Below are 14,373 nucleotides of genomic sequence, written 5' to 3'. Positions count from 1 at the left end.
AGAGCTTGAATAGGAATTGGGACAGAATTTCCCCAATTTCACACACCCAATACTCAGAAACAGAAGAGTAAAACTGCTAAGGCAAGAATGAGGGAGAAGAGAGATCAATTCCCTCCCCAATTCTCAGAAATCTCCAAAGGAAAACTCAAAGTGAAAATTCAAAAGTAAAGGTCAAAGTGAAATTGGCCAAAGGTCCTAATTACATCAAACTAACTACTATTTATACACTTTCTATTCTTGGATTTTGGGATTTGGATGGGCTTTTGATTTTGTGAAGAAATGAATTAAAATGGGAATTTAATTTGATTTTTCGGCCCATTAGATTCACTCCCAGGAGGCTGCCCTGCCCTTGTGGAGGGCAGGGCAGAAAAAATGAAGCTTGGTGCGGCCATGGTGCGTCTGGCGCGAGTTTGGTGCGCAAAGGAAGAAATTTGGTGCGCGCGGGACGAGCGTGATGCGCCAGGAATGCCAAACGCTGCCCTGCCCGCGCCAAGGGCAGGGCAGGAACGGTTTGGTGCTGCCAGGGGATGTTGGTGCGCGCGGTTGGTGCTGCCAAGGAAATTTGGTGCGCGCGTTTTGCTTCTTGGTGCGCCAAGTCCATGCACCATTTCAAATGCTGCCCTGCCCGCGCCAAGGGCAGGGCAAGGTTCCCAATCTTCATGGCCCGTGTTCGAACCTGGTGGCTTGCAAACACGCTACTTTTTCTTTTGATTTCTTGGCACGCTAGTGGGTCTTAGAGCTTGGCTTCCTCATGGTTCTTTGTTCGAACCTTGTGGCTTGCATAGTTGATATTTTTACCTTGATTTTCTTCCTCATGGAGCCCGATCCTGCCCTCCACAAGGGCAGGGCAATGTTCTCTTCTCTTGGCTCCAAGGCACCATTTTGTGCTCTGCCCTTGGAGTGGGCAGGGCAAGGTTGCCTTTTCTTGTTTGGTCACCTAATGTTGCCCTCCTAGAGGGCATTCTGCCCTTGTGGAGGGCAATGTTGCTTCCCCCACCTCAATGCGGCACGCTTCTTTCCTCTTTGGCCACGCTTTCCTTTTCTTGCGTCACGCTTCTTAGGCCACGCTTTTCATTTTCTTTTCTTTTCTTCACCTAAAATAAACCAAACAACCACTCAAAGTATCACTAAATTCAAGAGGCTTATAAATCAATTAAAATTCAATTAAAATGAGCTCAAACCTCAATGATTAACATTAAATTCATGGTGGTTGCTTGATTTAGAGAAGTTATGCATTTTCACTCCAAATCACTTACTTAGGATGCAAGAAAGTGCATAAATGCTAACAAAACAAGTGAAATTAGCTTGAAAAATGGGTATATGATGACTTGTCATCATCTGTTGCTGAGAAGATGATGGTTATGGCTTGCTATTGTTCAGCCTGTTGCGTCCACCATTGTTAAAGCCTTGTTGAGGCTTTTGTTGATCCTTCCATGAGAAATTTGGATGATTTCTCCATGATGAGTTATAGGTGTTTTCATAAGGTTCACCCATGTAATTAACCTCTGCCATGGCAGGGTTCTCAGGATCATAAGCTTCTTCAGAAGCTGCCTCTCTAGTACTGTTGGATGCATGTTGCCATCCATTCAGATTTTGAGAGATCATGTTGACCTGTTGAGTCAACACTTTGTTCTGAGCCAATATGGCATTCAGAGTATCAATTTCAAGAACTCCTTTCTTCTGAGGTATCCCATTGTTCACGGAATTCCTCTCAGAAGTGTACATGAACTGGTTATTTGCAACCATGTCAATGAGATCTTGAGCTTCTTCAAGCATTTTCTTCAGGTGAATGGATCCACCTGCAGAATGGTCCAATGACATTTTCGAATATTCAGAGAGACCATAATAAAATATATCTAATATGGTCCATTCTGAAAACATGTCAGATGGACATCTTTTGGTCAGCTGCTTGTATCTTTCCCAAGCTTCATAGAGGGATTCACCATCTTTTTGTTTGAAGGTTTGAACATCCACTCTCAACTTGCTCAGCTTTTGAGGAGGAAAGAATTTATCCAAGAAGGCTGTAACCAGCTTATCCCATGAGTCCAGGCTATCCTTGGGTTGTGAATCCAACCATATTCTAGCTCTATCTCTTACAGCAAAAGGGAAAAGCATGAGTCTGTAGACTTCAGGATCAACTCCATTCGTCTTTACAGTCTCACAGATCTGCAAGAACTCAGTTAAAAACTGATAAGGGTCTTCAGATGGAAGTCCATAAAACTTGCAGTTTTGTTGCATTAAGGCAACTAGCTGAGGTTTCAGCTCAAAGTTGTTGGCTCCAATGGCAGGAATGGAGATGCTTCTTCCATCAAACTTGGACGTTGGCTTTGTGAAGTCACCAAGAATTCTCCTTGCATTATTATTATTTTCGGCTGCCATCTCCTTCTCTTGTTCGAAAATTTCTGAAAGGTTGTTTCTGGATTGTTGTAATTTAGCTTCTCTTAATTTTCTTTTCAAAGTCCTTTCAGGTTCTGGATCAATTTCAACAAGAGTGCCTTTGTCCCTGTTCCTGCTCATATGAAAGAGAAGAAAACAAGAAAAGAAAGAGGAATCCTCTATGTCACAGTATAGAGATTCCTTTATGTTAGTAGAAAAAGAAGGGAGTAGAAGAATGAAGAAGAATTCGGATTTTTAGATGAAGAGAGGTGAAGAGAAGTGTTAGTAAACAAATAATTAAATAGAAGAAGAAAAGAGAAAGAGAATTTCGAAAATAATTTTAAAAAGGGGTTAGTGATTTTCGAAAATTAGAGATAAATTGTAATTAAAATTAAAATTTAAAACAATTAATTAATTAAAAAGAATTTTTGAAAAAGGAAGAGGTATTTTCGAAAATTAGAGAGAGAAAAGTAGTTAGGTGGTTTTGAAAAAGATAAGAAACAAACAAAAAGTTAGTTAGTTGATTGAAAAAGATATTGAAATTAAATTTTAAAAAGATAAGAAGATAAGAAGTTAGATAAGATATTTTGAAATCAAATTTTGAAAAAGATAAAGTTTTGAGAAGGATAAGATAAGAAGATAAGATAAAAATTTTAATAAAAAGATATTTTGAAAAAGATTTAATTTTTAAAATGACTTAACTAACAAGAAACTACAAGATAAATATCTATAATTTAAAGATTGAACCTTTCTTAACAAGAAAGTAACAAACTTCAAATTTTTGAATCAATCACATTAATTGTTAGCATATTTTTGAAAATATGATATAAAAGATAAGGAAAAGATTTTGAAAATATTTTGGAAAAGATTTTTGAAATTTTCGAAAAAGAGGAAAAATTGGAAAAGATATGATTTTTGAAAAAGATTTTGAAAAGATAAGATTTTTAAAATTGAAATTTTGACTTGACTTGTAAGAAACAACTAATTTTAAAAATTTTTGACCAAGTCAACCCAAAATTTCGAAAATTGGAGGGAAATAAGGAAAAGATATTTTTTTAATTTTTTAATTTTTAATTATGAGAGAGAAAAACAACGAAAATACTCAAACCATGAAATTTTTAAATCAAAACAATGAATGCATGCAAGAATGCTATGAATGTCAAGATGAACACCAAGAACACTTTGAAGATCATGATGAACATCAAGAACATAATTTTAAAAAATTTTTGATGCAAAGAAAACATGCAAGACACCAAACTTAGAAATTTTTAATGCTTGGAAAATATGAATGCAAAGATGCACATGAAAAACAAGAAAAGACACAAAACAAGAAAACATCAAGATCAAACAAGAAGACTTATCAAGAACAACTTGAAGATCATGAAGAACACTATGAATGCATGGAATTTTCGAAAAAAATGCAAGAAAAATTTTAAAGCATGCAATAGACACCAAACTTAAAAATTGACTCAAGACTCAAACAAGAAACACAAAATATTTTTTATTTTTATGATTTTATTATTTTTTTGGATTTTTATTATTTTTTTTTCGAAAATATTTTTTTAGAAAAACGAAAAAGAAAAGAAAAATTTTGAAAAAGATTTTTGAAAAGAAAATTCCCTAATCTGAGCAACAAGATGAACCGTCAGTTGTCCATACTCGAACAATCCCCGGCAACGGCGCCAAAAACTTGGTGGACGAAATTGTGATCCATATTCTTTTGTACTTGTATGAAATCATTATTATGGCACCGGTTGAATTCACAACTCCGTTCAACTAACCATCAAGTGTACTGGGTCGTCCAAGTAATAAACCTTACGTGAGTAAGGGTCGATCCCACAGAGATTGTTGGTATGAAGCAAGCTATAGTCACCTTGTAAATCTCAGTTAGGCAGATTAAATTGGTTTATGGTTTTGAAAATTAATAATAAAATAGAAATAATAAAAGGGATAGAATACTTATGCAGATTCATTGGTGGGAATTTCAGATAAGCGAATGGAGATACTGTATGGCTCAAGAACGCCTACTTTCCTATTGCTTCAACTCAATTCTTCTTACTCCTTTCCATGGCAAGCTGTGTATAGGGGTTCACCGTTCGACGATGGCTACTTTGTATCCTCTCTGGAAAATGGTCCTCTGCGCTGTCACTCGCATGGCTAATCATCTGGAGGCATCACACTGGCCGAAGGCTACATCCTATCCTCGCAGTGAAAACTACGCTCACGCGCTCTGTCACAGCACGGCTAATCACTGGTTGGTTCCCGCTCCTGCTGGAATAGAATCCCTTGATTCTTTTGCGTCTGTCACTAACGCCCAGCACTTGCGAGTCTGAAGCACGTCACAGTCATTCATTACCGGAATCCTACTCGGAATACCACAGACAAGGTTAGACTTTCTGGATTCCCAGGATCCTACTCGGAATACCACAGACAAGGTTAGACTTTCCAGATCCTTATGAATACCGCCATCTATCTAGCTTATACCACGAAGATTCTGTTGGGGAATCTAAGAGATACACATTCAAGCTCGGTTGCATGTAGAACGGAGGTGGTTGTCAATCACGCGCGTTCATAGGTGAGAATGATGATGAGCGTCACATAATCATCACATTCATCATGTTCTTGGGTGCGAATGAATATCTTGGAATAAGAATAAGAGAGAATTGAATAAAAAGTAATAGTAATTGTATTGAAATTTGAGGTACAGCAGAGCTCCACACCCTTAATCTATGGTGTGCAGAAACTCCACCGTTGAAAATACATAAGTGAAAGGTTCAGGCATGGCCGAATGGCCAGCCCCCAAAAAGGTGATCAATAGCCTCTTAGGATGAAGAATAAAACAAAACTGAGACCAAAGATGTCTAATACAATAGTTAAATGTTCTATTTATAATAAACTAGCTCCTAGGGTTTACATGAGTAAGTAATTGATGCATAAATCCACTTCCGGGGCCCACTTGGTGTATGCTTGGGCTGAGCTTGATCAATCCACGAGCTGAGGCTTCTCTTGGAGTTGAACTCCGAGTTATGACGTGTTTTGGGCGTTCAACTCCGGATCATGACGTTTTTCTGGCGTTTAACTCCAGACAGCAGCATGTACTTGGCGTTCAACGCCAAGTTACGTCGTCAATTTCCGAATAAAGTATGGACTATTATATATTTCTGGAAAGCTCTGAATGTCTACTTTCCAAACCCGTTGAGAGCGCGCCAATTGAAGTTCTGTAGCTCCAGAAAATCCATTTCGAGTGCAGGGAGGTCAGATTCCAACAGCATCAGCAGTCCTTTGTCAGCCTCCTATCAGAGTTTTGCTCAAGTCCCTCAATTTCAGCCAGAAATTAACTGAAATCACAGAAAAACACACAAACTCATAGTAAAGTCCAGAAATGTGAATTTAACATAAAAACTAATGAAAACATCCCTAAAAGTAGCTTGAACTTACTAAAAACTACCTAAAAACAATGCCAAAAAGCGTATAAATTATCCGCTCATCAGAAAGCAATGAAAATGGAATCTAAATCGTAAAAAGAGCTCTTGGTGAGAATTGGGTAACTAAGGCTTACTATCATAGTTGTGGACCACAAACATGGTAATTGTGTGTGGATTAATCCCAATTAGTCAATCCTACATCGAGGATGAGTCAACTAGGCATAATTAATCTCAATCCCTAAGTCCTAAGTCAACACTATTTATGGGTCACTTAGAGTCAAGGAAAACCAAATTAATTAACAATCCTTAAACAATGTAGAATGGACATCCTTAAACAAACGCACACATGCTGATTTTCTTCTTGTGCGTGTGCACGGGACGTTGTGCATATGCGTGATGTGTGGAAAACGATCCAACACATCAAGTTTTTTGCGCCGTTGCCGGGGATTGAAATAGATTGACAATGATTAAGTGAAGTGGAGGTCTAGATTAAGCACTTTTTCTTTTCTGTTATTCTAATTCTTACTAACACACTAACTGTTTGAATTTTTGCTTAAACTAACCAAAACCTCATTCTAGCAATAGATTGGAGTTTTATTAATTTTCTGGGTCTGTGTGTTTATTGTTGTAAGTTTGTATGTCAGGTATAGGAAGATCTTCCCCTATCATCTCTGAAATTGATCAAAGGACTCTTCGGAGAATAAGAAGAGCTGAAAGAGGGAAAAACGTTATTGGAGAAGAAGAATCTGAGGAGGAATTCCAAGATATGGAAGGAGATACCAATCAACCAGGAGGAGGAGCCAACAATAACCAACAGAGAAGAGTCTTGGCTTCATACACATTTGCAAATGCCAAGCATTGTGGGAGTAGCATTCTTCCTCCCAATGTCAATGCAAACAACTTTGAACTTAAGCCACAACTCATCACTCTGGTTCAAAACAATTGTTCTTTTGGAGGAGGGCCTTTGGAGGATCCAAATCAACATCTGTCTACATTTTTGAGAATCTGTGACACAGTGAAAACAAATGGTGTACCTCCTGATAGCTATAAGTTGCTACTCTTCCCATTCTCTCTCAGATACAAAGCCACTCAATGGCTAGAGACCTTTCCAAAAGAAAGCATCAACACTTGGGATGACTTGGTGAGCAAGTTCCTTGCCAAATTCTATCCCCCTCAAAGAGTCCTAAGGTTGAAGACAGAGGTTCAAACATTCACTCAATTGGAGGCCGAGAGCTTATATGAAGCATGGGAAAGATATGAGGCTCTATTGAGGAAATGTCCCCCAGAAATGTTCACTGAATGGGATAAGTTACAAAACTTCTATGAAGGACTCACTCTTAAAGCTCAAGAAGCTCTTGATCACTCTGCAGGAGGATCCTTGCAACTCATGAAGACCACAGAGGAAGCTCGAAACCTCATTGATATGGTGGCCAACAACCAATATTTCTTTGCTCATCAAAGACAACGCCAACCATCACAAAGAAGAGGAGTAATGGAGTTGGAAGGAGTTGATTCAATCTTAGCTCAAAACAAGATGATGCAGCAGCAGATTCAACAACAATTTGAGCAAATGGCTAAGAGAATTGATGGCTTGCAAGTGGCAGCAGTGAGCACCACAAGCCAATCTCCAACCACATGGGTGCAAAGTGAAGAAACTCAAGAAGAGCAACAGCAAGAGCAAGTTCAATACATGCACAACCAAAATCCTGGAACAAATGAAGTCTATGGTGATACTTACAATCCATCTTGGAAGAATCATCCCAACCTCAGATGGGGAGACAACCATAATCAAAACCAACAACCATGGCAAAGAAACACAGGCCAGAACAATTGGAAAAACACAAACCATAACCCCCAGCCGAACACTAACCAAAATACATACAGAAAACCACAAAACAACTATCCAAATTCTAACCAATACCTACCCAATAACCAACCAACTAACCAACACACTTATCATCATTCATCAACACCCCAAAATCAACCCATCTCACAAGACTCACAGAGGATCACTAATCTAGAGTTGCTCATGTAGAAACTAATGAAGAACCAAGAATTAACAACAAAGAACCAAGAAGCCTCCATGAAGAACCTAGAGAGGCAGATTGGACAAATCTCCAAGAAGATTTCTGTTGAAAAACCATCGAGTTCACTACCTAGTGACACCATTCCCAACCCAAAGGAAGAATGCAAGGTCGTGCAACTAAGAAGTAGAAAAGTATTGACAGATGGTAACCGAGGAGCAACCAAGCAGAATGACACTGAGCCAACAAAGAATGATGAAGCCATCAACAAAGACATGATAAGCAAGAATGCTCCAGAAAAACTCACAGAGGAAGACAACAAACCACAGAATTTGAAGAAAGGAAAGAAGATCTTGGAGGAACCAATTCCAAAACAACATCAAGTGGAGAAGAGCTCAACACCACCACTGCCTTATCCACAGAGATTTCACAAAGAGACAAAGGATCAGCATTTCCACAAATTTCTTGAGACTTTCAAGAAGTTGGAGATCAACATACCTTTAGCTGAAGCTTTGGAACAAATGCCTTTGTATGCCAAGTTCTTAAAGGAGCTCATCAAAAAGAAAAGAGATTGGAATGAAAAGGAAACAGTGATGCTAAGTGAAGAATGTAGCGCCGTGCTCCAAAAAGGAATTCCACCAAAGCTTAAGGATCCAGGGAGTTTTGTAGTGCCATGCACTATAGGCAAACTATCCTTGGACAAAGCTCTTTGTGATCTTGGAGCTAGTATCAACTTAATGCCCTTGTCCATGATGAAGAAGCTTGCCATAGAAGAACTCAAACCCACCAGGATGTCACTAGTCATGGCAGACAGATCAATCAAGACACCGAATGGCATTGTGGAAAATTTGCTGGTTAAGGTTGGAAAATTTATCTTCCCTGCGGACTTTGTAATTCTAGATACTGATGAGGAAGGCAACAATTCCATCATCTTGGGCAGACCATTTCTAGCAACTGCAAGAGCCATTATAGATGTGGAAAAAGGGGAAATGATTTTTAGAGTACACAATGAGCAAATGATCATCAATGTTTTCAAGTCAATGCAACACCCTCCAGAGCAGGAAGATCATTTGAGGGTGGATATGATAGAGAGCCTGGTGGAAGAAATGTTAGACATTGACCAACATGAGCAAGAAAAAGACAATCAAGAAACAATAGAGGAACATGTGGCTGAGGCTTTCATAAGCAAAGAGGAGAAACCAAGCAAGAAAGAAGAGGTGCAAAAGCAAGAATTGAAGCCATTACCTTCTCATCTCAAATATGCATTTCTTGGCACTTCAGAAAGCCTCCCGGTGATCATCAATTCGTCCTTAACAAAGAAAGAAGAAGGAGAGCTTCTCGATGTTCTCAGAGCTCACAAGGATGCCTTAGGTTGGACCATTGATGACCTGAAAGGCATCAGCCCTACAGTATGCATGCATAAGATTCTTTTGGAAAACAATTCCAAAGCAGTGATTCAACCTCAGAGAAGACTCAACCCTGCAATGAAGGAGGTCGTCCAGAAGGAAGTGATGAAATTATGGAATGCAGGAATTATATATCCTATCTCCGATAGCTCATGGGTAAGCCCAGTTCAAGTGGTACCAAAGAAAGGTGGGATGACAGTCATTGTCAATGAAAGGAATGAACTCATTCCCACCAGAACTGTGACAGGGTGGAGGATGTGTATTGACTATAGAAGATTGAATGATGCCACACGCAAAGATCATTTCCCACTTCCTTTTATTGACCAAATGCTTGAAAGGTTGGCTGGCCATGCTTATTATTGTTTCTTGGATGGATATTCGGGGTATAATCAGATAGTGGTGGATCCAAAAGATCAAGAAAAGACTTCATTCACATGCCCAGTTGGAGTTTTTGCTTATAGAAGAATGCCATTTGGATTATGCAATGCCCCAGCCACTTTTCAAAGGTGTATGCTTTCCATTTTCTCAGATATGGTTGAAAAATTTTTAGAAGTTTTTATGGATGACTTCTCTGTTTTTGGTGATAATTTCAATACTTGCTTAAACCATCTAACTCTTGTCTTGAAACGATGCCAAGAAACTAATTTGGTTTTGAACTGGGAGAAGTGCCATTTCATGGTACCTGAGGGGATTGTTCTTGGTCATAAGGTTTCAAGAAGAGGAATAGAGGTTGACAAGGCGAAGGTGGAAATAATAGAAAAACTCCCTCCACCAACTAATGTGAAATCTGTTAGAAGTTTCTTGGGGCATGCAGGTTTTTATAGAAGGTTTATCAAAGATTTTTCTAAAATAGCCAAACCTTTGAGTAATCTTTTGATGATTGATCAACCTTTTGTTTTTGATAAAGAGTGCCAGCATGCCTTTGAAACTTTAAAACAGAAACTTACAACAGCACCAATTATCACACCTCCAGATTGGAACTTACCATTTGAACTCATGTGTGATGCAAGTGAAATTGCAATTGGTGCTGTACTCGGACAGAAGAAGGGAAACTTGCATCATGTCATATATTATGCAAGTAAAGTATTGAATGAAGCTCAAAAAAATTACACTACAACAGAGAAGGAGTTGTTAGCTGTAGTCTATGCATTTGATAAGTTTAGATCGTACTTGATAGGATCTAAGATTGTGGTTTATACTGATCATGCTGCTCTCAAGTATTTGATGTCAAAACAGGATGCTAAACCAAGACTCATCAGGTGGATTCTACTCTTACAAGAATTTGACATTGAGGTAAGGGACAGGAAAGGCACTGAAAATCTAGTTGCTGATCATTTGTCAAGGCTGCCACCAGAAACAATTCAAAAGGCTTCATTGCCTGTGAATGAAAGCTTCCCAGATGAACATCTTATGCTGGTTCAACAAACACCATGGTTTGCTGATATAGCTAATTACAAAGTGGGGAGGAAGATACCTCAAGAATTCACTAAGCAACAAGTGAAGAAGCTAATCAATGAAGCAAAGAGGTTCTTGTGGGATGAACCTTACTTGTTCAAAAGATGTTCTGATGGAATAATTAGAAGATGTGTCCCTGAGAGTGAAATGCAAGATATATTATGGTATTGCCATGGCTCTGCGTACGGCGGACACTTTGGTCCAGAAAGAACAGCAGCAAAGATACTACAAAGTGGGTTCTATTGGCCAACCATCTTCAAAGATGTCAGGGAGTTTGTCCACCAATGCAATGAATGCCAAAGAGCAGGAGGATTAACAAAAAGGAACGAGATGCCACAGAACTTCATTTTGGAAGTAGAATTGTTTGATCTATGGGGCATTGATTTCATGGGACCCTTTCCCCCCTCTTATTCATTCAGATATATCTTGGTAGCAGTGGAGTATGTGTCAAAATGGGTGGAAGCCATAGCCACAACCACCTGTGATGCACAAATTGTACTTCAATTCCTAAAGAAGCACATCTTTACTAGATATGGAGTGCCCAAGGGTCTCATCAGTGATGGTGGTGGCCATTTTTGTAATAAACAAATGGAGAAACTTCTCCACAAATATGGAGTTATTCATAAGGTAGCCACACCATATCATCCCCAAACTAATGGGCAGGCAGAGTTAGCAAACAGGGAACTGAAGAAGATCCTATAAAAGACAGTTGGTAGCACAAGAAAGGATTGGGCTAGGAAGTTGGAAGATGCACTTTGGGCATACCGAACAGCTTTCAAAACTTCTATTGGGAAGTCCCCATTTCAATTGCTATATGGCAAATCTTGTCATCTCCCTGTAGAGCTTGAGCACAAAGCCTTTTGGGCTACCAAACTTCTAAATCTGGATTCTGAAGCAGCAGGAGAGAAAAGATTATTGCAACTGAATGAGCTAGATGAGTTTAGGCTAGAAGCTTATGAAAATACCAAGATATGCAAGGAAAAAGCTAAGAGATGGCATGACAGGAAGATTTTGAAGAAAGAGTTCAAACCTGGACAACAAGTTCTCTGTATAACTCTCGGCTCAAGATATTCCCTGGCAAGCTTAAGTCTAAGTGGACTGGTCCATACTTGGTGACTAAGGTTTTCCCTTATGGGAGTATTGAATTGCTAGATGAAGCAACAAAGAATCGGTTTACAGCAAATGGTCATAGAGCAAAACTGTACCTAGGAGGGCAATGGAACAAGGAAACAAAGGCCCAGAGCCTAAATCCTCCTTGAAGCAAAAACAGAAGATGTCAAGCTAGTGACAATAAAAGAGCGCTTGTTGGGAGGCAACCCAACCTGAGGTAGTTGTCTTTTCATAGCTTTTCAATAAAAATGTTGAATAACTGGTATGCATTGCAAGGAGCTAAGTTTGGTGTTGCACACCAAAACAATTTGAGGGAGAATGAAAACTTCTAAGTTTGGTGTTCCACCAAAAATATCAGTTAAAAACACATTCTCACCTCTTGCATGATTCTAGCTCCAAGCAATCAACCACATTATTCAACTGTTGAATTATTTTCTAGCTCTAATTCCATTAAACTTTAGCAAGGATACATGGTTTCAAATATGGTTAACTTGTTACATCTGAGACAGTGGCAAAACAATTAAGTTTGGTGTTCACACACCAAAACAAATCCTGAAATCACACTCAGTTTATGCACACTAACCATATAACTAAGGGCTTGAGAAGCAAGCAACTTTGAGAACTATGCAGGATATGAGCCAACATTTGAAGACACTATGCATTTTAACTCAAAGAGAACACAACAGAAGGAAGAATCAAAGGGCTGCAACTTCAAAGGTTGTATCTGAACTTAATCTTTGCTGCTGTGTGTTGTTTTGAACATGGGAACCATTGTATGTCTTGCTAAAGTGTTCGTCTAGCTGCAAGTGAAATAGCTTGTTAAAAATGCTAAATCTGCATAATGCTTGTATCCATCACTTAGCTTGAAAATTGTTTTGTTTCCCATATGCTTGAATAAAAGAGTTTGGTTTGAATTGAAAAGTAAAATATCCAATGTTGCATAAGCATGAATGGAAGTTGGTGGTGGTACATGTGTTTGATTAAATGTATAACTCATGAAATAATTGTTGCATATTATCATTCTCATTCAAGTGAGAGTTAGCTTGCTGTTATAAAAGCTCTTATCAAGAATGAAACAACCCTTGGTAATAAAAACAGAAAGAAAAGAGAACGAAAAAGCCAAAATGGCAAGAAAAACAAAGAATAAAGGTTGGACACCAATAGCTTGGACCTTAGGACATATGCCTGTGGTGTTCTTGTACTAAGATCTGCTTGGATGAGTAAATTCTAAGGGGTATTTTAAAACCCGGTCACTTAGATCAACTGATTTGGGATGGCCAATTGAAAATCCACAATAAAGAGCAACTTAGATACAAAACATTTAGTTATCCAAAGAGATGCTGGGCATCAATGATCCTAGGAAGAATTAATGAGCCATGTGTCTGTGGTGGAAAGATGTTGAGCAAAAGAAAAGAAAATAAAGCCAAAGGCTATGCTGCAGCATTTGACACCCAACCTCTAAAAGAATAATAAGCTTGTTAAAGCATTATAAGCCAAGAAGAGTTAGCAAGGGAGTAAGTCAAAAAGTGAGTCTTATAACAGCAAGTTTAGCAAGCTTTTGAAGAAAGATATGTATTATGTAACAGGAACAATAACTTGAGTTGTCATTGTCTGCATAAATACCCCATGGATCAAGTTCTGCTATCTGCATAATAAGGATAATATCCTCTTATTAATTCATTTCATGTACTCTTAGTTTTGATGCTTGCTTGGGGACAAGCAAGATTTAAGTTTGGTGTTGTGATGACAAGTCATCATATACCTATTTTTCAAGCTAATTTCACTTGTTTCGATAGCATTTATGCACTTTCTTGTATCCTAAGTAAGTGATTTGGAGTGAAAATGCATAACTTCTCTAAATCAATCAACCATATGTGAATTAATGCAAATTCATGAGGTTTTAAGCTATAATTGTTGCATATTATGATAAATTGAATATCTTATGATTTTGGGCATAGCTTTGATGTGTTTGGTTGATTAATGATAGGTGAAGAAAGCTTGGAGAAAAGTGGAAGAAAGAAGGAACGGCTAGAAGCAAAGAGGGAGCAATGAAACAAGTGAAATTGAACCAAGAAACATAAAGTTGGAGTTGAAGTTAGCCCCCAAACTTTGGCACAAACTTTTGGTGCAAAGTTAGCCTCAAAGTTTGCCCCCAAACTTGAAGGCTAACTTGAGAAGTTGAAATTTCTTCCCTGAGCACTCAAAGTTTGCGCCAACGTTAGCCCCCAAACTTGGAGGCTAACGTTGGCATGTTGATTCCTCCCTGGGTAGCCAAAGTTTGCGCTCAAGTTTGCCCCCAAACTTGGAGGCTAACGTTGGCATGTCAATTTCTCACCCAGGGTAACCAAAGTTTGCGCTCAAGTTTGCCCCCAAACTTGGAGGCCAACTTTGGCGCCAATTGTGTTAAAGGAAAGGCCAAAGTTTGCGCTGAAGTTTGCCCCCCAACGTTGGCACCAACTTTGGCACCAGAAAAATGGGCTTGCTGATATAAAAAGTTGGCCTCAAAGTTTGACCCCAAACTTCAACTCAAACTTTGAATCCAACTTTGCAAAAATTCAAATCCGGTTCACATGGTTC

At 38.8% G+C, this 14,373-nt stretch overlaps 1 non-coding gene across 1 annotated transcript; it reads left to right on the top strand.

Moving 5' to 3' along the window:
• Window positions 1-1,879: 1,879 nt before the first annotated feature.
• On the top strand, window positions 1,880-1,983 carry LOC130959148 (small nucleolar RNA R71). Its single transcript, XR_009078243.1, has one exon. It is a non-coding gene; the product is annotated as a small nucleolar RNA R71 (small nucleolar RNA).
• The last annotated feature ends 12,390 nt before the right edge of the window (window positions 1,984-14,373 follow it).

Source organism: Arachis stenosperma, chromosome 10 (assembly GCF_014773155.1).
Source record: "Arachis stenosperma cultivar V10309 chromosome 10, arast.V10309.gnm1.PFL2, whole genome shotgun sequence".
NCBI lineage: Eukaryota > Viridiplantae > Streptophyta > Magnoliopsida > Fabales > Fabaceae > Arachis > Arachis stenosperma.
The sequence above is the reverse complement of the archived record's forward strand: the minus strand, read 5'-3'. Positions and strand labels throughout refer to the sequence as shown.